Here is a 23,504-nt window from a genome sequence, read left to right on the forward strand (position 1 = left end):
CAGGCTCTTGGTATAACAGGCCTTTCTCTGCTTTTACTGTCGGTTGCCTTCCAAATAAAAGCACCTTTAACTAGGTTCTTTCAAAATTTCAGTAACTAAACCATTAAGTTTCATCTGTCATACAATAAATTCTGCTCTTTATAGAGATATGAGTACATTTTTTTTTTTTTTACCACTCAGAGATCTAGGTTTGTAAAGAGATTTAAGTAGCACATGAACCAGGCACTTGTAACAGGAGAATTTAAAAACGATCAGTAAACATTGTCAACTCCTGTTATCCAGACAACCTTGTGAAGGAGCCTAAGTGTGGAGTCAGGTCCAATGTGAACCTCACCTTGGTTGGTTACAGTTGAGGTAACAAAGTCAGTCACATGACCTCTCCAGGCCTCAGTTTCTTGTCTATAAAATGAAGATAGTAACACCTTGCAGGATTGTTACCAGGATGATCGCTGATGAAGGTAACGGAGCTGGTGTGTCACAGGTGCTCCCTAACAGGAGCTGCTGCTGCTCTGATTAGTTACTTGTGGCCCAGATGCGGGTTACAGGCTCTAGGACCTGCAGCCGGGAGCCCTCTGAGCTCCTCCCATTCATTCCTCAGTCTGCTCAAGGGTGTAAATTACATTTTAATTCCAGTATAAGCACAGTTGTGATGTTCAGTCCAGTGGGTCCTAGAAACATGTCCGTATTACTTTCAGACAAGCCAAAAGTCAACCCCTCACTTGATTGGGAATTTTCTCGAAGAACTGTGTGAGAAAAACTTTGAAGGACAATGTCTGTCGTGTTTTTACTTCCTGCAGCCTCATGGAAGACTTGGCATTTGGGGATTGCCTGCATCAGCGCTTGCTTCCATCAGCAAGGAGAGGTGAAAGTTGATGGTAATTAGCTGTAATTAGCTACTGATCTTTTTGGACAACCAGAAAGTCTGGTTTCTCCTCCAGACATGAAAGGGGCGCTCAGGGAGGAGAGGACTTCTGCAGTGGGTAATTCTGAAGCAGAGGATACTGAATCTTTCAAAAGCAGCACTATTTACCATTGTTGGTTCTGTATGTATTTTTAGGGTATTTATTAAGATGTGTCATAGTCTATGGGGGAAAAAAAAAGAATCAAACACGAAAGAATTTTCCAAGTGGACGTAGGGCGCCATATGTAAGACACTGAGGCTAATTGAACTGAATGGTTCTGAGCCCCTGGAAGTCACAAAGTGACAAGGTTTGCTTGACAGCCAGTGAGCGATTTTTTTCCCATCCCACTGATTAATTTGCTCAATTAATGGCGAGTAGGAATGTCACAAGTGGGAAGGGTAATGAGAGTCACTGTCAATGTAGAAGTAAAGTCGAGAGCAACCTTGTCACAAAAGGGATCTGCATTGGCTGGCTCAGGCGCTGATGGGACTCCTTCCCGGGAGACCAACTGTTACTCCAACTAGAGCTTCCAGAAAATCAAATGGACCCACAGAAGCACTGTCTTCTGATGTACGTGGAGAAAACTGTTTTTCAGAGGTGATGTTTGAAAAGTTTGCCTGTTCTTTTAACCTTTCGATGGTGTCCTCACGTTAAAATCCGCAGTTGCAGTTGAGGTTAAGTCAGGTAGAACCGAGTCTGAACAATGCTGAGCAGAAATGTGGCTTCTCAGTTGGGGAGCGCCAGCAGAACAAGCCTGCTGTGTTCATCTTCTGTGGGTACTGTAAAAAAAAAGTGCTCTAAAGGGGGTGACTTAACAGAAACGTGTTCTTTCTCAGTTCTGGAGAAGCCCAAAGTCAAGGTGTCTGCAGGGGTGGTTCGTTGCCGAGGCTCCGAGGAAGAGTGTGTTCCCTGTCTGCCTCTCAGCTTCCGTGCCTTTGCAGAGCTCGGTGTGCCCAGGCTTGCAGATGGGGCCTTCCATCTCTGCGACCATCTTGACAGAGTCTCCCCGTGTCTCCTTTCCTTCTCTTCCACAGTCAGCTGTCCGTGGATTTAGTGCCCACCTTAATCCAGGATGAGCTTATCCTGAGGTCCTTCATTCCATCTGCAGAGACCCTTTCTCCAAGTAAGGCCCATATTTAAAGGGTGCAGGGAGACATATCTTTGAGGGACCACCCTTCACCCTGCCACATGCATCTCTACAGTGACCGCCTTCCAGCCTGATCACACCCAGGAGTGAAAGAGAAAGGCTCTGGAAAGCAGGCAGATGCTATGTGTGTGAAGGGAGGAATTCATACTGCGACTTCAGCTGCTTATGGCTCTGGGGCTGCCCATGCCATCCAGACCCAGGACATCAGCTCTGCTTCCATCGGCTGCTCCTTCATCCAGTTTGCGTGACTTTTCCTGCTCGGACCCGCTAGCCTGATCGTCATTAACCGCCTCTGGTCACGGGGTACACGTCTGATGTTTCTCCTCCTCCTCGTTTGTTGTCTGAGGTCTGCTCTGATCTTGCCTTGACCCCTCTGATCTTGCTGTGACCCCAGGAGACTACGTCCTCGAGCTTAGCCTCGAGGAGCCCTCAGCATGAGAGCCTTGCTGTGCACCCCTGTCCCCAGATTGGTCACTAAGCATTTTGGAAACAGGGCGTGTTATCAGAGCCCCCTGCCTGGTTTTCCCACGTTGCTGTGAGGTGTCTGATGTGCACAGCACATCCCATCACTCCATCAGCTTGACACTCTCACCTAGACTCTCCTCACATTCCATTTCTCTAATGAGCCTCTCTTCCCCAGTCTGCTCCAGCCAGGTGCTATGCTGTCATAGAGTCTTCATTTGGAAGAATGAAGTTACGTTCTTGGGAAAGGAGCTTCTCTCCCGTCTGAGTCCGGCTCTTGTGTTCGGGGCCTGCGCTGAGTGTGTCTCCAGGGCAGCTCTTGTGCTTGTCTCCCTGTTGCATGGCTTCCTGCTGTTACCGTGTGATGCTTCCACTTTGGACTGTCTGCTGCTGCCAGCTGCTTTCCCCCAAACCACAGGGCACACTCTCGCTTAAACTCTTGAGCTTTCTGATGGTCTTGTGATGACCATAAGATAAACCATATTTCGCATGGAATAAGGTCTGACTCTGGCCTGGCCCTGGGCTCTGTTTCCTCTGTGGTTGGAGCAGAGACAGAGAGGTGCCCCCACTGGCCCCCAGAATGTCACCCCCGCAGGTATCGGTGTCCTTCTCAGGCTGGCCGCCTGCGTGTGAAGCGTGTTCCGTGCACCTCCTCCCGTCGGCGCCTTATTATTCCTTCCAGCCCCATCGCATGGCTCACGCCTGCTCGCTGGCTCGGGGCGGGGCTCCTCCCGCCTCAGCACCGTATTTGTGCCTATATTATAGCAGGCATGCAGCCGCAGTAGTGAACTTCGGGTGGGCATTCATTGAAAGACACACTTGAGTGCGTTCACCACAGGAAAGTGTGCCGAGACTTCCTGCACATTCACATGCCCTTCACCAGTCAGTGGGCCCCCTGGTGAAGATGACGGCGGCCGACCCTGGGGTCGCGGGCAGGGGTTGCGGATTCTATCTGAGTAAATGCCTGGTGAAGAGGTGAGCGAATAAACGCCAGACGGAGGGGAGAGTGACTGTTGCTAAAGGCGATGATGCTGATTGATTCAGACACATTCTTAAGCAGTAGGTTTCCAGGTCAACTTTCATATGATTCTTTACATTCAGCCCTTATCATTTGCTTAATATTATAAAATAAACTAAGCTGGTATTCCAAGGGAAACTACCTATTTCAAGTGTAATTGACTACTTGAGGAAAAAAGGGACCCGTGTTGGCTTTTCTTCGGAAGTGGTATCAGTTCTTCTGCCTTCAGACCATCTGGAGAGCCACCTCTTTCTGCACATAAATCCCTTCTAAAAAGCCCTCTGTAGTAGAAGCAGCGTGGCGCGGCCCTGCAGCGTCTCCCGGGGTGTGCGTGTCACACGCGCGCGTTGCATCCGCCCGCACGGGGCAGCCTGGGCTTTGTCTGCTCTGTCCTTGTGCTTCGTCCAGGGAGACGCAGCACCGCCCGTGGGCGTGTTCATGGCGTCTGCTGACGAGGCGAGGGCGTCGCCGACGCGCCTGGCGTGGCTCAGAACACCTGGAGCAGAGTTGCATTAGCATTGGCGCCGGCGCGGAGGCGAGGGGCGGGGAGGGGAAGGTAATTCACAGCCCGGGGGCGCATCGGGCTTTTCGCGGTCTCCGTGTGTGCCTCCAGCGCGCCTCCCTGTGACACTCCTGACGGGACACCACGCCCTGATGGGGGTGTGGCGAGAGCCATCAGCGCGCTGTTCCTCTTCCATCCGTGTGGCTGGAACAAACAGCAAGTTGTCCATTTTCCTGTCTCACACTTTATTAAGTGTGCCTCTGCTGATGTCCATCTGCAGAGCAAATTAGCTGAAACGAATAAGAAAAGAATAGGACTTTCCTCATGCAAAGGCATGAAATGCTTGTGTGTTATTCTCGAGAGTCCTTCAATTATGTATCTGGAGCTAATTACTACCTGCTGCTGCTGCTGCTAAGTCACTTCAGTCGTGTCCGACTCTGTGCGACCCCGTAGACGGCAGCCCACCAGCCTCCCCCGTCCCTGGGATTCTCCAGGCAAGAATTACTACCTAGACTGTGGTATATGTTCAGGTGGACAGAGTTGGTTCTCATGTAGTGTGCAGTTTAAAAAAAAATTTTGTTAAACATTTACCTTGAATGAATGGAAACCATTTTATGTGTTAAAAGACAGGCTATAAAAGGAAAGATGATGCATTTGTGGAAATAGTTGGGTTAGGGGTTGGCAGATGTTTACACACTAGATTTATGATGTCGGGCAAGTAACATAACCTCTTTTTGCCAAGTGTCCTCATCTGTAAAATGAAAGGCTTGGATAAAATCAGAATACACCCCCCAACCCCCGCCCCCGCCTGTATGTAGCCTTTAATCTTATCCTGGCACTGTTCTAAGTGCTTTTCGTGTAGCTTGTTGAATGCTCACAGCACTCCTATGGAGTAGGATCTACGATCAGTTCTCCTTTTTCATAGCTGGAGAGAGGGAGAGGGACAAGCGGTTTGTTCAGAGTCACACAGTTCAGAAGGACAGAATTGAAGCTTTCACGGAGGGATCCTGGCCTTGGGACCCATGTTCTTGACTCCTATCTTATGTTGCTTCGAGCACTTTAGTGACTCTATTTTTACTGTTGTGTAGGAAGGGAAAGGGTTATCTGAAAACTAGTACCTAATTTTGTATAGAATTAACATTCTTGCCCAGAATTAGTAGGAGGTATACATTCATACCAGAGAAGGCAATGGCACCCCACTCCAGTACTCTGGGCAGAGGAGCCTGGTAGGCTGCAGTCCATGAGGTTGCTAAGAGTTGGACACGACTGAGCGACTTCACTTTCACTTTTCACTTTTATGCATTGGAGAAGGAAATGGCAACCCACTCCAGTGTTCTTGCCTGGAGAATCCCAGGGATGGCAGAGCCTGCTGGGCTGCCCTCTATGGGGTCACACAGAGTCGGACATGACTGAAGTGACTTAGCAGCATAACATTCATACACTGAGCCAGAATGAATCTGTGTTTAAGTCTCTCACAGAGCACTTTCTTGAAAGTACGATGAATCATGGCAACACAGAGGATGAAAATAGGATGTTGTGGCCGAACAGCATCATCTCCAGTGACTCTGGGAAAGAATTCCCATTTCTTAATGATGTTGGGCTGGTTCGGTCACAGGAGATCAAAGTCTAGATGCTCATCGCGAAGATGGAAGGGAAAGCGCAGCACAGCGCAGCATTTCTCGCATGCTGGTGTCTCCTGGATGGATTCTGTGGAAGAAATAAAAGCATGTGTCTGGCTATGTTACCAAGAGCTGGACTTGGTCTGGTGTGGAGAGGATTCCAGCCTTACATACTCATGATGATGGTTGCTGCATAAGAACGTGGCCACTGTGAAAACTTTAAAGTGAGAAAAAATTATTTGCTAGAAAAATTTTTCTGAGCAAGCTGTGCTGCATACAGTAAGAAGTTTGTAACATGTGAACTCAAAAGGCCAGATACTTTTAACTATTTTTATTTGGCTACGCCAGCTCTTAGTTGCGGCATGCAGGATCTTTCCTTGTGGGGGTGGCCTTCTCTCTAGCTGGGGTGCTTGGGCTGGACGGCACACGCAGGAGTTGCAGCACGTGGGTTTAGTTGCCTCGCAGAGGTGGGATCTTAGGTCCCCCACCAGGGACTGAACCCATGTCCCCTGCATTGGAAGGCAGATTCTTAACCACTAGACCCCCAGAGATATCCCCAAAGGGCCTATCTTGAATCCAGGACCCATCATTTCATTGTTTCATGGTGCTGGGAGAAGAAACATTGTATCCCTAGATTGGTCATCCGTATAGTGTGGTAAATGCTAACTTGCCTGCAAGTCTTTGTAGTCGGCAGGTGCAGTGCTGTGTGCACAGCAAGGTGCTGTTGTGGTTGTCAGGTGCCACCTGTGAGCCTGTGAGGCCTCTTCTCTAGTGTTGGGCTTCACACCTTTTTCCTACATCTTAAGGCTCGTGTGATATGTTCCAGGTTTTTAATATTCTGATTTTTAGAAACATGGTTTTCACAAACAACATATGCCCGACTAGAAGAGGGAACAAAATGAAATTAGGAAAAGGCTAATAGAGAAGAAAAAGTTCAGAGGAATGGGACAGTGGAGTGGCCATTTGATATGCCCAGCCCATGTGACCCCGTGACGTTCTTTTGCATGTAGGTGATAACCCTTGGTCTGCATCTGGTTCCTGTGAAGCTGTCAATCACAGGTCCTCACCCCCAGGAGGGTGGCCTTGTGACCAGACATGGCCATTGTTTTGTCCACTGACCAAATGAATCAGAGTCCCTGGAATGCTATTGATTCCTAAAGAAAAAGCTCTCCACTTTGGGATCAATAGATGGGAATAGATAAACATGGGGCTCTCTGTGGCTATGTCCCCACTCCAGCCCCTCACCATGCCGCAAAAGAAATTTACCTGTGGTAGGCGGAGACGAGGAGAAGAGACAAAAGACGCTGGATGCCGAAAGCCTCACAGACAGCAGGCTTCTGCTGTGGGACCCCGCTGTCCACCTCTAATCTCCCACTTCATCCCCCGGTAGGTCAAGTGCCAAGACTGTTCTAGGCTTTTGGGATTCAAAACAGTTAAAAGCACTTGCCTTGTGGGATTTATCTTCTAGTTGGGAGAGGCCGTCAATAAACATAATTCGGTAAGTTACTTCATATGTTAGAGGGTGATAAATCCTGTGGGATGGGGAGACGAGAGAATGATAAAGAAGTAAGTAGCAAGACTGGGAGAGGGAAGTTGGAGCTTTCAGTTTAAACGAGAGTCTTTCAGTTTAAACGAGAGTCAAGGTAGGTATCTGAGCAAATGCTTGAATGAGGGGATGGGCTGAGCCACGCAGGCGTCCGGGGAAGGCTGGTCCCGGTCCTGAGACGGTGCAGCGGCCCCCAGTGAGCGCGCCTGGTGGGGACGGCGCCCAGGCAGCCGGTGTGGCTGGAGTTGATGAGGGGAGGACTTAGAGAGAGCTCAGAGAGGAAAGGGGCCCAGCTGACGTGGGACCGGGTGGCCTTTGGAGAGTTTTGCTTTTATCTTTGTGAGATTTGAAGCCACTGCGAGGTTTTGAGTGGCCGAGTGAAATGGTCTGGCTTAGTTAGACACTTAAAGGATTTCCTGAAGAGGACTCTGATGGGGAACCACAGTGGAAGTATCTATTAAAAAAAACAACCTAATGAGGAGACTACTGCAGTAATACTGATGGCCTGGACATGGTTGCAGGAAATGCAGGATTTGAAGACGGGGCCAGGAGGGTTTCCTGAGGGGTTGGATGGACAAGGAAGGAAGGAAAGGGAAGGACCGATGTTGGCCTTGTTTTTCCCTCTGAGCAGCCGGCAAATGGTACTGCTATCTGCTGAGGTGGGGACGGCGGCGGGCGGAGTGGGAGTTTGGTTTGGACATGCGTCTGCTGGACAGTGGAGCGGCTAGGACAGGGGACTGGACATCCGAGTCTGCAGTTAGGAGGATGAGCCTGGTATGAATGTGCAGCTGATGACGTGGAAATGAACGAGACTGCCAGAGCAACGTGTGCAGGCAGAGAGGGCGGGGGAGCAGAGGCCCGAGGTCCGGCAGCTGCAGGTCTCCTCTGAGAAGGAGGGCACTGTGAGGTAGGCGGCCAGCGAGCAGAATGTGTCGGCGAGGTAGGAGCCGTCAACTGTGCAGCGGGGGCCAGCACAGAAGCCATCGATGACCTTGACTGGAGGCGCTTCCTGGAAACAGTCTCGATACCTTACCTGGAGCAAAAGCTTGACTACAGTGTGCCCAGAAGACGATGGGACGAGAAAGGGTGGCAGAGAGTGAGGAAAGACCCTTTCGTTGTAGACTTTTGCTGCAAATAAGTCATCCTTCGGCTGGAATGAGCCATTTTTAAAAATTATTTTTTAAGACAAATCATAGAATATTTTTAGATCCATTGGGGATGATCTCGAAGAAAGAGAAATATCGGTGATGCACAAGAAAGAGGGAAACATGGCTGGATTCGGTTCCTTAAGGAGGCGGGGATGCGGGGATGAAGGCCCAGGCACAGAAGGGCTTTGAGAGAAACCGGTTCATCTCCAGTGCCAGCGGGGAGAGTGGTCCTCGGGGGCAGGCGCTGTTGTGGGGCAGAGGTAGGGGGCTGTGCCCGCTGTGGGCAAGTCTTCTCCCCTGTTTCTTGAGCCAACGAATGCAACCAACGCCAGTTCTGCTTAGTTTCCTATATAACTGAGTCTCTTTAAAAAAAGTTTTATTTTATCGGCATTCAGTTGCTTTACAGTGTTGTTGGTTTCTACTGTACAGCAGAGTGAACCCGCTCAGGGTGAACGTGCGTCCTCTCTGGTTTGGATTTCCTCCCACTTAAGGGCACCACACAGCACGGAGTCGGCTCCCTGCGCTCCACCGTGGGTCTTGTCAGCCACCTCTTGCGTGCATAGCAGTGTGTATACGTCAGGCCCAGCCGCGCAGTCCAGCCCGGCCCCTCCTCCCCCAGGTGTCCATGCTTGACCTTTATGTCTGTGTGTCTTTCTGTCTAATGCCCATCAACCGAGGAATGGATAAAGAGGTGTGGTACATATATCCAATAGACTATCACTCAGCCATAAAAGGGACTGGGTTGGGTCATTAGTAGAGATGGGGATGGCCCTAGAGACTCATACAGAGTGAAGTAAGTCAGAAAAACAGTTACTGTATATTAACACATATATGTGGAGTCAAGAAAAATGGTATAGATGACTTCATTTGTGAAGCAGAAACCAAGCATCTCTTTGAGAGAACAAGCAAGAGACGTTAAATAGTTTCCCCAGGGCCTCGGGGCTCGCAAGACAGTACGCAGTTAATAATCGAGCAACGCTGGATTTAGCGGAGGCTGCTTTGGACCCCGTCTAACCTGACTCGAGCCTGCAAAGAGCTTCCTACTCATCGTCTTTACAGTTGTTCGGTGAGTGTCTAACAGGCACTGCGAGTCAGCATTGGTGAAGGGGAGCTGCGCGGTGTCCTCCAGGTCAGAGGTGTCCGGGGAGAGGCATCTGCAGAGTGGTGCCTAAGCTGAGGGCGGGAGGACGGGAGGGCCAAAGGGAGGGGGAGAGCGTTAGAGGCACCGGGACCAAGGCACAGTGCTGGCCCCGCGTGAGGGGGGAGCGGAGGCCAGAGACTCCAGGAGGAGCACAACTCGTGCTGAGCGTGGAGCTCTGACGGAGCCGGTCACGGGGCTTCTGATGCGGTGTTTAAATACAGGCAGTTCCCAGGACCTGCTGTATGGCACGGGGAGCTATTCTTGATAGTCTGTAGTAACCTAGAAGGGAAAAGAACCTGAAAAATACTTATAAAAATCACTTTGCTGTACACATAGAACTAACACAGCCTTGTGCATCAACTCTACTTCAGTCAGTCAGTCAGTCAATGCAAGTGGTTGGCATCATGAAGCATGAATCCTGGGTGGGATGAGTGCATATTTTAAACACCGATGGCAGTGAAAACACACGTCAGTTAAAATGCTTCCACATAGACAAGCTCATTTAGTTCTCAGACACTAAATGATTATTATTGCTTCAAAGGTGACTGTTTCTCATGGCAATAAATATTTTAATTTTTGTTTCATTTTTATGCTGACAATTTTCAAGTTTATTTCCTTTTTTAAAATACAAAGCTAAACCACAGGCAGGCATAGTCAGGATGTTTTAGCTCACATTTTCACACTCCCATTGGATGCTCCTCCAATTCGCTAACAAATGGCTGGGCAATTGCCCCTCCCCCCCTGCCCCGGCGGGGGTGGGGGGGCTTCCTTACGTAGCATTGTCTTGAATGGCTGGAGGGCATTTAAATTGAGGCCAGGCTCTCATACCTGTCTCCATTCATCCTATCTCATACCTGTCTCCACTCATACCTATCTTTCTGTTAACTGCAGGTTGACAGAAATTGGGAATCATAAAAGGTGACATTTTAATTTATGTTACAGATGAGGAAACAATTCAAAGGCATTTGCATGCCAAGGTGGTACACCCAGTAAGTGGAAGAGCTGCAGTGTAAATCCCAGCGTGTTTGCAAAACCCCTCTTCTTTCCACCAGCGTTTAGGACACATCTTCTCAAGTGTGCAAACATGACAAATGAATCTGGTCTTTATAGTGTGACATAGAAAAGTATAATAATATGAAAATTAATGATAAATGGTAAAGGAAAAGACAGTCATAGTTTAAAATATTAGACACATACTTTGGGCAATTTTTATGACAAATATAATTTTATCCTTTTTTACTGTTTCCAAGATTTTTTCAACATATGGGACCTCGAAGGTAATCATAGTTTGAAATATATGTGTATGTACTTTTGAAAATCAGCGGAAAGACGTACAGTTTAGAAGATAAAGCTGAAAGATAATTTGGATTAGTTAGTAAACGCCTTACCCCAAATTAAAAACTTCCCTGTCTTAAGTTACATATATTTTGAAAGATGGAACTGGCTTGCTTTGTGCAGTACGTTTTACCTATTCAAGTGTGCTTCTGAGAAAGCATTCTAGACCCAGCTGTATCAATCATTTCCTGAAGTTCCTGGTAGGAGACGGAGTCCTGTGGGCCGCCGCGCCTGCTCCCGTGTGCGCGCTCCTTCCCGTGCCTCACGTGGCTGCTGATGTGACAGATGTAGACTGGGAGGATTTCTCAAGTATCCCTTAATTGCCTAGTCTTTATTTTGTGGGTTTAATTGGAGACTTGCTCTTAACCAACTTTTTGCATGGTGCTGTAGGGAATAGGATAATTCCCATCCTCACTGGGATTATAATTGAGTAACATAGATATAAAAATCAAATTATACCAATGGGAGGCAGAATATGGCAGTGAGAAGAGCTATTAATTGAGTAACCATAGTGTTCTATAGATATGTCCAATTTCCATGTGCTGTCTCTAATCTAAAGCTCTAGGCCAGTAGATAACTAGGCTATGTTTATGTGGCAAAAAATGGCAAAGTCAGGGTTAAACTGTCAGTCTGGGAAGTAGATATATATATATACACACACACACACAAAGTATTAATAATTCTTCACTAATGCCCTTGTGTTCTATCTAGCCAGCTAGCTGTTTCCCTGGTTGGAAATAGAGGCACAGATGAGGTCACAGCGCACATTATTATTGTTTTAGCTCTTCATTGTAGTTTGTTATTTTGAATGTTTCCTTTTTATTTATAAAACTATAGAAAATTAGGAAATATATAAAAATGAAAGAGAAGCAGATACAAATTATCCAAGAGCTTGTCAGAGATAGTCATCATTCATATTTTAGAATAATTTATTTCTATGCATATGTTTGTATGCATATAATTATGTTTTATATGCATGTAAGTTTTGTGGTATAAAATTATGTTCAGGTTATCTATACAACTGGCATTATATATATTAATATATGTACACGCAATGGTACCCCACTCCAGTGTTCTTGCCTGGAGAATCCCAGAGATGGGGGAGCCTGGTGGGCTGCTGTCTATGGGGTCGCACAGAATCAGACGCGACTGAAGTGACTTAGCACACAATACACACATGCTTTTTCACTTGCTAGTTTTTCATAAATATTTTTCAGTTATCAAACACACTTTAAAAACATTAAAATGTTGACAGTATCCCACACTAAGTGCATGTGTGCTAAGTCCCTTCAGTCGTGTCCGACTCTTTGCGTCCTCATGGACTGCAGCCTGCTAGGCTCCGCTGTCCATGGGATGTTCCAGGCAAGAATACTGGAGTGGGTTACCATGCCCTCCTCCAGGGAATCTTCCCCACCCAGGGATCGAAGCCATGTCTCTTATGTCTCCTGAGTTGGCAGGTGGGTTCTTTACCACTAGTGACACCTGGCAATCCCGCTACATTAAGGTTTTCCCACAATTTAGGTAGCTCTTTTCCTTTTGTTGCATTTTATGTTTTCAGTTTTATACTGTTTTAAGTAATTCTGCATGAAATAGAAATCTGTACAAATTTGGTTCACAACTGATTCTGAGTGTGTTCTGGGTAGAGACATTGTTCTGTTAAATAACAATATGTAATAGAAGACTAGAGTCTCACTGCAGATCGCCCACTGTATGTGTGTACGTGTGTTTCGCCCCATCTGGGCGATGCAGGGAAGTGCTCCTTTCAGGAGTGTGAACAGGACACTACTGTCTGTTACCGTAGCCCATAGTAGGTACCAAGGGCTCTCTTTGGCTCTGGGAGTTTGTTCCAGTCACGTGTGCTCAGGAGAGGTGCTGATTCTGCTCACTGCAAGGTGACCACTCATGCTCAGGGTCCTTCAGCTCCCAACCCGACCCCCAGTATGATATCTCTTTCCCAAGGAGGTATTGCTCCATTTCGGTTATTCCTTCTGCTTCTGGAGTCCCCAGACATGGGTTGGATCTTAATTCTTTCCTGCGTATTCGTGAATAGGCTCGCATTTAAAGCTTTTGCCTCTGTAACACAAGGATGATAATATCACTGACATCACATGGGTTTTGTTAGGATTAAGCGACATAGTGCATGTAAAGCAGTATCACATCTTATGCATAACAGGCTTGCAATAAATGTCAACTGTCATTACCCTGGTTCTGGGTGATGTGGATTGAAGTGTCAGCCCAATACTTACTCAGGCCTGGAGCAGCTCTGGACCTTAATCCTCCATGACGGCTGAAGATCCAGAGCAACAGCAGTGAGGAAAGGGGCATCAGGCTGGCTGTGTCACGGCTGAGCGGGATGGAGAGGAACAGTGCTCCTGAAGCGCCTCCTGGTTAGTTCTTTGGGGACTGGCCATTGTTTCAGCTGCTTTGCATAGATCAATTTTACCTTGCAAGCCACGTGCTGATATTGTTCCTATTTTGCAGACGAGAAAATCGGACAAAGAGAAAGTAATCAGGTTAATGATTGTCCAAGAGGAGTTGAATAGTGGAATTCTCTGCTTGACAGTTACAAACGAGATCTTTGTTAATTCCTTGAGCACTTCAGAGTAGTTACTGAAGTAAATATCCTCATCCTCACTCCACAGATGGGGAAAGTAGGACTCGGGGTATCAGGAAAGCGCCCTGGCCCCACAGCTAGAAGGGCAGCTGCCACTGGACTTGTGTGGGTCTTACTTTCAGCAGTAAACAGGGAATCGTCTCAAGAGTTACTTGTACGTCAGTTAATAACATAGTTACCATGAGTGTATATATGTATGTTGGGGTATAGCTGATTTACAAAGTTGTTAGTTCCAGGTGTACAGCAGAGGGGTTTAGATGTCTAGTGGTAGTGCCAGTCGCTCAGTTGTGTCCCACTCGTTGCAACCCTGTGGACTGTAGCCAGCCAGGCTCCTCTGCCCGTGCGATTTCCCAAGCGAGAGTACTGGAGTGGGGAGCCATTCCCTTACATATTCATGTATATCCAGGTGGTGCTAGTGGTAAAGAATCTGCCTGCCAGTGCTGGAGATCAAGAGATGTGGGTTCGATCCCTAGGGTGGGGAGATCCCCTGGGGTAGAAAATGGCAACTGACTCCAGGTTTCTTACCTGGAAAACTGCATGGGCAGAGGAGCCGGCAGGCTACAGTCCACGGGCTGCTAAAAGTCAGACAGGAGCACACACACACCTCTGTTCTTTTCAGATTCTTTCCCACACACGTTACTGCAGCGTGTTGAGGAGAGTTCCCTGTGCTACACAGTAGGTCTTTGTTGGTTGGCTGTTTTATATCAAGAGTGAATATCTGTCATTCCCATCCCAATTTATCCCTCCCCCTTCCCTTTTGTGGTTTTTGTTTGTTTTCTACCACTCACCCAGTCAGTAGGTTTCAATCTAAACAAGGACAAGAATTTCATAAAGTAAACAAGGGTTTTTTTCTCAATGACCTTTAAGGAACACGTCACACAATTTGAAGATTTAATCTTATTCCAAGTTTGCATTTTCTTTAGACTAGAAGCATGCAGAGATACAAGCATTTTGATTTTGACAGTTGTGAGAGATACTCCTCGCTTTCCCCTCTCCTCAAAGCCAGCATTGAAGAGAGGACAGCAAGGTCTGGTTTAGAAGTCTTTTCCTTCTCCAGAGAATCCTGATTGCAGCCACCTTCCCTGCCAACTAGAGGAGCTCTCCTACTGGACCCGTGTGTTTCTTCTGCAGTATGGAGCCTGACCCAGAAAGCACGGTCAAGGCCGAGCACCGCTGTGTGACTGGCATGTAGAAGGCCCATGGGCCACAGGAGAAGGGACAGCGGGTGCCCCCATCTGTGGACCCCTCAGTAATGAGCGTGAACAAGTCAAGGTCATCGCTGGTTCACTCCCCCAGCAGTAGGAAAGTTGACCACTGTGATCTGGAGTGCAGGACAGGTGGTGGCTGGAATGGGCCTTTTCTTGCAGGTGTCGATGTTCACTGTGAGGTTTGCGGGACTCAGGTGTACTTTGAGGCTTTAAGTGCTAAACCACCTTCTCTGTCTCTGAAGTTCGCCAAGCAGTTTACCAAACCCCACCATGTAAGGTCGGTCTGTGGGAAGTCATCACTAAGTCTGGAAACCCCAGGCCAGCTCTGTGAAACCCCAGTTCTTAGAAGCAGAATTCCTCTCTGCTGCAGAGTATACTTAACTTCTTCCATCAGAGACAAGGATTGTCAGGAAAATAAGTATTTAATACAGATCCAGAGTCCTTTGCCTGCAGTTTCAAACCCTGAAATCAGAGTTTAAAAAACTCATAGGGTCAGTGTTCAGTTAGCATACACCTTGTGTAACTTCCCACACTTCCAAAACAAGATATAAACCATGGCCCATGACGTTTCCTCACCCTGCAAGCTGTTCCCTCTCCCTCACAATCCTCCCAGCAGCCGTCTTCCGACTTCTATCAGCACAGGTTAGTTCTGCCTGTTCTCGGACTTAACACGATAGAGCATGTCCTCTTCTGCGTGTGAACGCTGTCACTCAGAGTTCTGAGATCCATCCTTATTGTGTCACAAATGCGTCCCTTTATCCCTGGATTGTGCTCCATCCTGTGCATACAGCAGGCTTTGTAGGGTCTTGCTGGTGGGCAGCTGCGCTGTTTCCATTGTTGCCTGTTGTGAATAATGTTGATATGACCATCTTCATACAAGACTCTTTTGTGGAGCTGTGTTTTTATTTTTCTTGGATCAGTGGGTAGAAATGGAATTGCTGGGTCTAAGGTGGTTTTATAACTTAATAAGAAAGTGCAGAATCTTTCTCTAAAGTAGTTTACCGGCTCTGTCTTCCCACCAGCAGAGTGGGAGGGTCCCGGCTGCTTCTCGTCTCTGACCCTTGCCTTGCCTGGTCTTGGGCTTCTGGCCTTTGGGGAGCCTAGCGGATGTGGAATGGTGCCACACTGCGTGTTTAACTTCTGTTTTCTGATGATTAGTATTGAGCGCTTTTATAGGCCCTTACTTGACCTTCGTTTACCTTGTTCATGAAGTGGCTTATGTTATTTTTGCCCATTTTTTATAAAATTTCAAAGTTAAGCATTAAAGATATATAAAGATACATATTTTAGAAATTTTAGTTGTTAAGAATTCTTTATATATTTTAAGCTCTCTGCCAGATACATGTATAGCAAATACTGCATTCCCACAGTTTGTGGCTTGCTTGTTAATTGAAAACTAAACATTTTAAAATAATGTGAATCAAGTTGTGTGTGTGTGAGAAGTTGCTTCAGTTGTGTTTGACTCTTTTGCGACCTCTGGACTGTAGCCCACCAGGCTCCTCTGTCCATGGGGTACTCCAGGCAAGAATACTAGAGTGGGTTGCCATGCCCTCCTCCAGGGGATCTTCCACATCCCTTATGTCTCCTGCATTGCCAGGCAGATTTAAATCCTGATCTGAAATAACATGGCTATTTAGTCATTACAGATGCCACTTAATATCAGTATTCATGTTTCACTGCAAAAATATTGGTTTGCTTAATTACAAGACATTGAACACACTGAACATTTTAAATCATACATGGTATATATGCTGTTTTCCTTTTCTGCAGTCAGGAATATTTTAAACTTCAGAAGCATTTGGTCTTAAGAGTTAGGGGTTCCAAACACACTCGTCTCAGCAGGGACCCGGATAGAGGTGTGGTTCCTGGAATGCCGAGTGGACACTCAGAACAGAGCACTGGTGCTTTATGTTAAGCAACTTCGTTAGATGTTATAATAAAACATTTTTATGGATTGTAGGTATTTTAATCACAAGCTTTTAGAAGTTGTCAACCATGCTCTTTCTATACTTTTGAAGGCTCATCAAGACAAGAGAATTATAATACATTAAATTATAGAAATTATAGTGATAAAGTCTAATAAAATTGGTTTTTCATTTTGGATTATTCAGAGTTGATTATGAAGGCTTCCCAGGTGGTGCTATTGGTAAAGAACCCATCTGCCAATACAGGAGATGTAAGAGTTGCAGGTTTGATCTCTGGGTCAGGAAGATCCCCTGGAGGAGGGCATGGCAACCCACTCCAGTATTCTTGCCTGAAGAATCCCATGGACAGAGGAGCCTGGCGGGCTACAGTCCATGGGGTCACAAAGGGTCAGACATGACTGAAGCGACTTCACGCATGCACCCTTTCATCATGACTTAATAGTTCTTCGTAACTACTTTTTTTCCTTATTTTTCTTGGATCAGTGGGTAGAAATGGAATTGCTGGGTTCTAAGGTGGAAGGTGCAGAATCTTTCTGTAAAGTAGTTTACCTGCTCTGTCCTCCCACCAGCAGAGTGGGAGGGCCCGGCTGCTCCTCGTCTCTGACCCTTGCTCTCCTGGTCTTGGTCTTCTGGCCTTTGGGGAGTCTAGTGGATGTGGAATGGTGTCACACTGTATTTTGCCTTAGAAGTCTGTTCCTCAAAAGAACAGTGTAAACCAAATTTTCAACTGTAAAAACTGCAAGAATATAAGTGACTTCCAATTTTAGATTAGTGTTTGAATGCTGATGAGATGGAGAGCTATGCAAAACCAAGAGCAACAGTTAGAAAAATGTGTCCCTGACTTAACTAGATGAGTGCTCAGGACAGGGGACTGGGCCACGTTGAGAACTCCCAGCTCTGCTCTGCTGATGTGTGCAAATGCTGCTGGTTACGTTGATTATCAGAAGTGGTTTCAGTAAAAAGGTTATGAACGTAATTTAACCTGAAATTGTAAAAGAAAAAATATAGAAACTGTTTTCTCAAAAAGACCTCTGTTGTGACAGCGGTTTCTTGTGGGCCATCTGCTTTAAGTACAGCAGTGTGTGCGTGTGAATCTCGAATTCCCAATCTGCCCTGCCCTCTGGAAGCCGTAAGTTCATGTTCTACGTGAGTCTGTTTCTGTTTGGCAAGTAAGTTCATTTGTATCAGTTTTTTATATATATATTCTACATATAAGCAATGCTATTTCTTTGTCTGACTTAATTCACTTAGTAAGATCATCTCTGGATTTATCCAAATTACCACAAATGGCATTATTTCATTCTTTTATAGCTGAGTAATAATCCATTGTGTGTATATATGTGTATATTCCATATAGAATATTCTGATATATATACCCTACATCATTTTCAATGTTTAATATGGTTAAAAGTCACCTAATATAAAACGTACTGTTTTAACCATATTTAGCTGTACAGTTTGGAGAAGGCAATGGCACCCCACTCCAGTACTCTTGCCTGGAAAATCCCATGGATGGAGGGGCCTGGAAGGCTGCAGTCCATGGGGTCGCTGAGGGTTGGATACCACTGAGCGACTTCACTTTCACTTTTCACTTTCATGCATTGGAGAAGGAAATGGCAACCCACTCCAGTGTTCTTGCCTGGAGAATCCCAGGGACAGGGGAGCCTAGTGGGCTGCCATCTATGGGGTCGCACAGAGTCGGACACGACTGAAGTGACTTAGCAGCAGCAGCAGCTGTACGGTTCCGGGGAAGGCAACGGCACCCCACTCCAGTACTCTTGGCTGGAAAATCCCATGGACGGAGGAGCCTGGTGGGCTGCAGTCCATGGGGTCGCTAAGAGTCGGACACGACTGAGTGACTTCACTTTCACTTTTCTCTTTCATGCATTGGAGAAGGAAGTGGCAACCCACTCCAGTGTTCTTGCCTGGAGAATCCCAGGGACAGAGAAGCATAGTGGGCTGCCGTCTATGGGGTCGTACAGAGTCGGACGCGACTGAAGCGACTTAGCAGCAGCAGCAGCAGCTGTACAGATCAGTGGCACCAAGTACATTTGTATTGTCGTGTGCCCATCACCGCCGTCTGTCTCTAGAATGGGGCGCCCTCCTAAACGGACACTGCCCGCAGCGAGCCCTGACGCACATCCCCACCCCCGCCTCTACCAGTGCACCTGCTGACGGGGATTTTCACTGTTCTGGGAACTTCATATAAGTGGAATCGCACAGTATTTGTCTGTACCTACTCTGTACTGGAGTGCATTTTTAAGGTTAATATATGTTCTACGAAAAGTTGTACCCTTTTCTCTCCCCCTGTGCTATACAGTAGGTTCATACATCATTTATTTCCCCCTTCCTGTCCATACATTTGTTCTCTACATCTGTGTCTCTCTCTGCTTTGCAACTTTGCAGGCAGGATCATCTGTACTATTTTTATATGTTTATTTTTTACCTTATGTGACTTTTACCACAATTAAAAACATTAAAAAAAGATGTAGGGTGTGTATATATCTTAGGATATATACGTGTATACACAGTAGAATACTTTTTGTTGTTGTTCAGTTGCTAAGTCATGTCGGATTCTTTGTGACCTCATAAACTGCAGCACGCTAGGCTTCACCATTTCCCGGAGTTCGCTCAAACTCATGTCCATTGGGCTTCCCAGGTGGCTCAGATGGTAAAGTGTCTGCCTGCAACGTGGGAGGCCCGGGTTTGATCCCTGGGTTGGGAAGATCCCCTGGAGAAGGAAATGGCAACCCACTCCAGTATTCTTGCCTGGGAAATTCCATGGACAGAGGAGCCTGGTGGGCTACAGTCCATAGGGTTGCAAAGAGTTAGACATGACGGAGCAACTTCACTTTCACTTTCTTTCTTTCTTTTCAGCCATAAAAAAGAATGACATCTGTGGCAATATGGATGAGCCTAAGGATTATCATATTAAGTGAACTAAGTCAGGCAGGGATGTACCATATGATATCACTTATTTGCAGAATTTAAAAGAAAAGGATAGAAATGAACTTATTTACAAAGTAGAAACAGACTCACAGGCTTAGAGAAGGAACTTGCAGTTACCAGGGGAGAGGGCAGAGGGGAGGGGAGAGGTAAATTAGTCATCTGGGATGAACAGATACACATCACTATTGTAACATACAACAAGGGCCTCCTGTGCATAATACAGAGAATATATTCAATATCTTACAATAACTTATAATGGAAAAGAATCTGAAAAAGAAATATGTACATACACACACACGTATGTTTGTGTAAATCCTTGTAAATCAAGTATACTTTGATAAAAAAAATTAGATAATTCTCATCTGCCTGTGGGCCGTTATAATTCATAGAGAATGCAGATAGTTCCTCTACTCTGCTAGTAAGGGGCGGTGCTGGATGTCAGTAATCCTGTCGTCTTGCCAGCGCACCATGGACTCCTTTGCTCTCTGCGGCAGTTTTGAGGGCGGTACACAGTGCCTCGCCCGTGAAGTCAAGTTTGGGCCGGCACGATGGGCCGGAGCTCCCCCAGGCTCTCTGTGACAGGGTTCCCAGTTTTGAAGTCTGACTCTCGCGGTGCGAGGCTGCCCGTCGGGCCCTCTCACTGCTCACCGGCAGAGTGATGACGGCCACGTGGATTTTTCTCTCGTGCCCACGTTACCTCATCAGGCAGGGATCTGCCCGCACTCAGATGAGTCAAGCTGGAAAGCATAGACTTGTGTAAAGCCTTGTTTTCCCCTGAAATACACTTCTTTGATAGGGTTAAAACCAAAGTCAGAAGTACCTGCGCTTCATCTGAAATGTTGGGAGTTGCCCTGGAGAAACGAGAAGGGACCGTTTCCTCTCAGTGTCAGTTGAATCCCCCTCCGCCGCGCACTCCTGTTCCGCGCACTCCTGTTGCGCGCACAGCCCGGCACAATCGCAGGAGCCGAGAACAGCTGTACTGATCAGCGTCTAAAAGCGGATGGAACGGCGGTGTTACGTCATCACGTCTCCCAGCCCTAGGAGCAAGTGATAAGACGTGCTCTTTTTCCCCATTTGCAGGTGCATTCATTTACAGCTCAATAGCAGGAATGTCTCTCACACAAGCAGTTAATGCGGACTAGAATTTTCCCAGTAACCAGATGGCGTGCGTTTCATACCACGCTTGTTGAATTAAGAACTAAAATCTGCCAATAAGTTGCATGGAAGTTTTCCACAGTCTCCTTAGGTGACCTCATTTAAGATTTTGAATTTTTTTGAGGTCAGAAAGCTTATAAATATTCAGTCTTTGGTGACTCATTTTCAGGGCTATGGTGGAGTAATTATAGAATAACTCTAGTTAGCCATCATTGAAAGTATTCTTTTGCTTATGTTGGGTTATGCTTTTTTTTTTCTTATTACCTTCTGCTTGTCTATTGATTGCTTCAATACGATCTTTATTCAAAGAGCCGCCTTAAAAAAGATGAGTCTAAAAAGCCATCGACAGTGTTATTCCCTTTGATTAGCGACATCACCATAAGTCTGAAATTTTGCAGAACAGATAAAAGTATTGAGATTATTTATACTTAAATTTTTTTTTCAGTGTAGTAAGACATTATTTTGACTTTACACATCATCTGCTACTTCATTGTCTACTACTGACACTCTTATTTTCCTTAGGACCACATCCCTGCCCTCTGCTCACCCCAAACTGGAGGCGGGGCATGCGATCTGGACCTTCCTAAGGAGGCTGCATCACAGGCTGCATCCAGACGGTCCTGTGTCCCGAGTCAGCCAATCAGAGCCAGCAAAACAGAACTGTGGCACCTTTGTTGACATCGTTAGGAAGAAATGTCTTTTAAGTTTATAGCTGGTGGACATCTTGATACCATGTAAGGGAGCTTGTTTGAGAATGAAGCCCAAAGAGTAGAAAGAAGGCTTCAGAGGTGAAGAAAGAGGCAGAGAGAGAGAGAAGAGGAGGGACCCCTATTTGCAGCGGGAGCTTTGTTCTACCCTCAGGATATGTGTGTGTATATATATATATATATATATATATATATTTTTTTTTTTTTTTAAGACACAAAACATTCTCTATTTGCTAAAGTCAGTGTAAACTGGGTTTTCTGCTACTCGGAACTAGGTCTTGAATAATATATATAGCAAATCATATTTATGCTTTGACTCTGGAAAAACAACAGTATGTTCCCAGGCATAGATTAAACTTTTCAGTGGGAATTATCTGGTCAAATTGAAAACAGAATGAGAATTTGACTCATATTTCTAAGAAGAATTCTGTCTAAGTAAACCAGCATACAGAATGCTTGCTTGTCCAGTCTTACGTGAAGAGATGGCCCAGAGGAGTAGACTGGTACACGTGAGGTGGTCTCCTTTGGAACATTTATACACACGGATAGAATATCATGAGTTGCAGGGTTGTGGCTGTTTCCATATGAAGGAAACCATAGAACTTTAAAATGCCATTCTTCCTAAGGCTTCTTCCTAAGCCTTAAAGGGCTTCTCTGATAGCTCAGCTGGTTAAAGAATCTGCCTGCAATGCAGGAGACCTGGGTTCGATCCCTGGGTTGGGAAGATACCCTGGAGAAGGGAAAGGCTACCCACTCCAGTGTTCTTGCCTGGAGAATCCCATGGACAGAGAAGCCTGGTGGGCTACAGTCCATGGGTTGCAAAAAGTCAGACACGACTGAGCGCCTTTCACTTCCATTTGCTCACCAGCAGCATCGTGGTAAGGATTAGCACGGTAATGAGTATACAGTGCCTAGCTCACAGTCAGAACCACTGACAATTTTTATGCATTCAGATGCCCCTAGTCACGTCAGTCTTCAGAGGGTAGTATTTTTCTTTACACGGTGTGGGGCTGGCATTGTACGTCCCGGAGGGCACCACTCACATTGCACTCTGAACACTCGCTCTTTCTGAAGCACCAGGCTTGTCTGAACTCGGCCTCTAGAGCTGTACTGTCGTGGCCGACCATTTCAGAAGTCTAAAATGGCAGGAGACCCAGGCCTCTCTTACTTTCCTTCCTCACACAACGTGTGAGAATTCTTGCTGCCTCAGTGTTTATAGTGTTACACAACTTTAGGACGGCTCGTGCTTTTATGGCCTAAACAGTTTCAGCCAGAGTCCTGTAGAGCCTTCTGCACCGTCTCAGCTGGTCACTCCGGCTGATGTGGCCTGGCTACACCTGTACTACCCCCAGGGAGAGACGGGACCCGCTGCAGGGTTTAACCCGCTCCTCCAGGAGGGAGAGGGGATGACTGAGTGCAGAGTAGCCGTGGAAGTGGCTACGAAAAGGCCAGTCCTGGGGACACTGCCTGAGCCGGGCACTCGGGCTTTCAGGCAGCTCAGCGTCTGTACTAGGAAAGCCTCAGCTTGACACTTGAGTCCTGGATCTCTTAGGACTCAGAAAAGTCTGTCCGTCCCTACTCTAGGCCACGGCCCCTCTCCTGGGGAAGAACGGTTAATAGAGAATGATGAAACACTGAGCTGCAGCTGAGTTTGAACCCCAGGCCCACAGTGTGTGTGTGTGCTAAGTCACCTCAGTCGGGTTGGACTCTCTGTGACCCCGTGGGCTATAGCCCACCAGGCTCCTCTGTCCATGGGATTCTCCAGACAAGAATACTGGAGTGAGTTGCCCTTTCCTTCTCGAGGGGATCTTCCCTACCCAGGGATCAAACTCATCTCTTAGGTCTCCTGCATTGGCAGGCAGGTTCTTGACCACTAGCGCCACCTATACGATAATTTCTGTTACTACAGAGAGGAAGTTAAGTGCTTTTGGCAAGATCAGAGTTGAGACTGGAAAACAAAGCCCTCTCTCTGTTTGGACCCTTCCTCCTTGTCCCGAGAATGCAATCACAGAATCCAGGAGTCCATCTCAAAGTTCAGTATAGTTGTTCACAACCAGTGTATTTGGGGCACAAGCAAACTCCCCAGGTGAATACTCCGTGCTGGTCCAGCCTCTTGCTATCAGAAG

At 46.7% G+C, this 23,504-nt stretch overlaps 2 long non-coding RNA genes across 4 annotated transcripts in view; one reads left to right on the forward strand and one right to left on the reverse strand.

The window, feature by feature from the left end:
- The window catches only part of LOC123333613, a 100,982-nt gene that overhangs the window by 31,519 nt on the left and 45,959 nt on the right, over positions 1–23,504 (forward strand). The window lies entirely within an intron of this gene.
- LOC112585027 lies at positions 8,718–21,521 on the reverse strand. 2 transcript variants are annotated; one of them, XR_006551001.1, is made up of 3 exons: positions 20,337–21,521; positions 13,067–13,290; positions 8,718–9,781 (listed from the first exon to the last, which is right to left on the reverse strand). It is a non-coding gene; the product is annotated as an uncharacterized LOC112585027 (long non-coding RNA). The 2 variants fall into 2 exon arrangements; XR_003109319.2 differs by having other exon boundaries at positions 8,718–9,764; positions 20,337–21,519.

The sequence above is a fragment of the Bubalus bubalis genome, chromosome 5 (assembly GCF_019923935.1).
Source record: "Bubalus bubalis isolate 160015118507 breed Murrah chromosome 5, NDDB_SH_1, whole genome shotgun sequence".
Classification (NCBI taxonomy): Eukaryota; Metazoa; Chordata; class Mammalia; order Artiodactyla; family Bovidae; genus Bubalus; species Bubalus bubalis.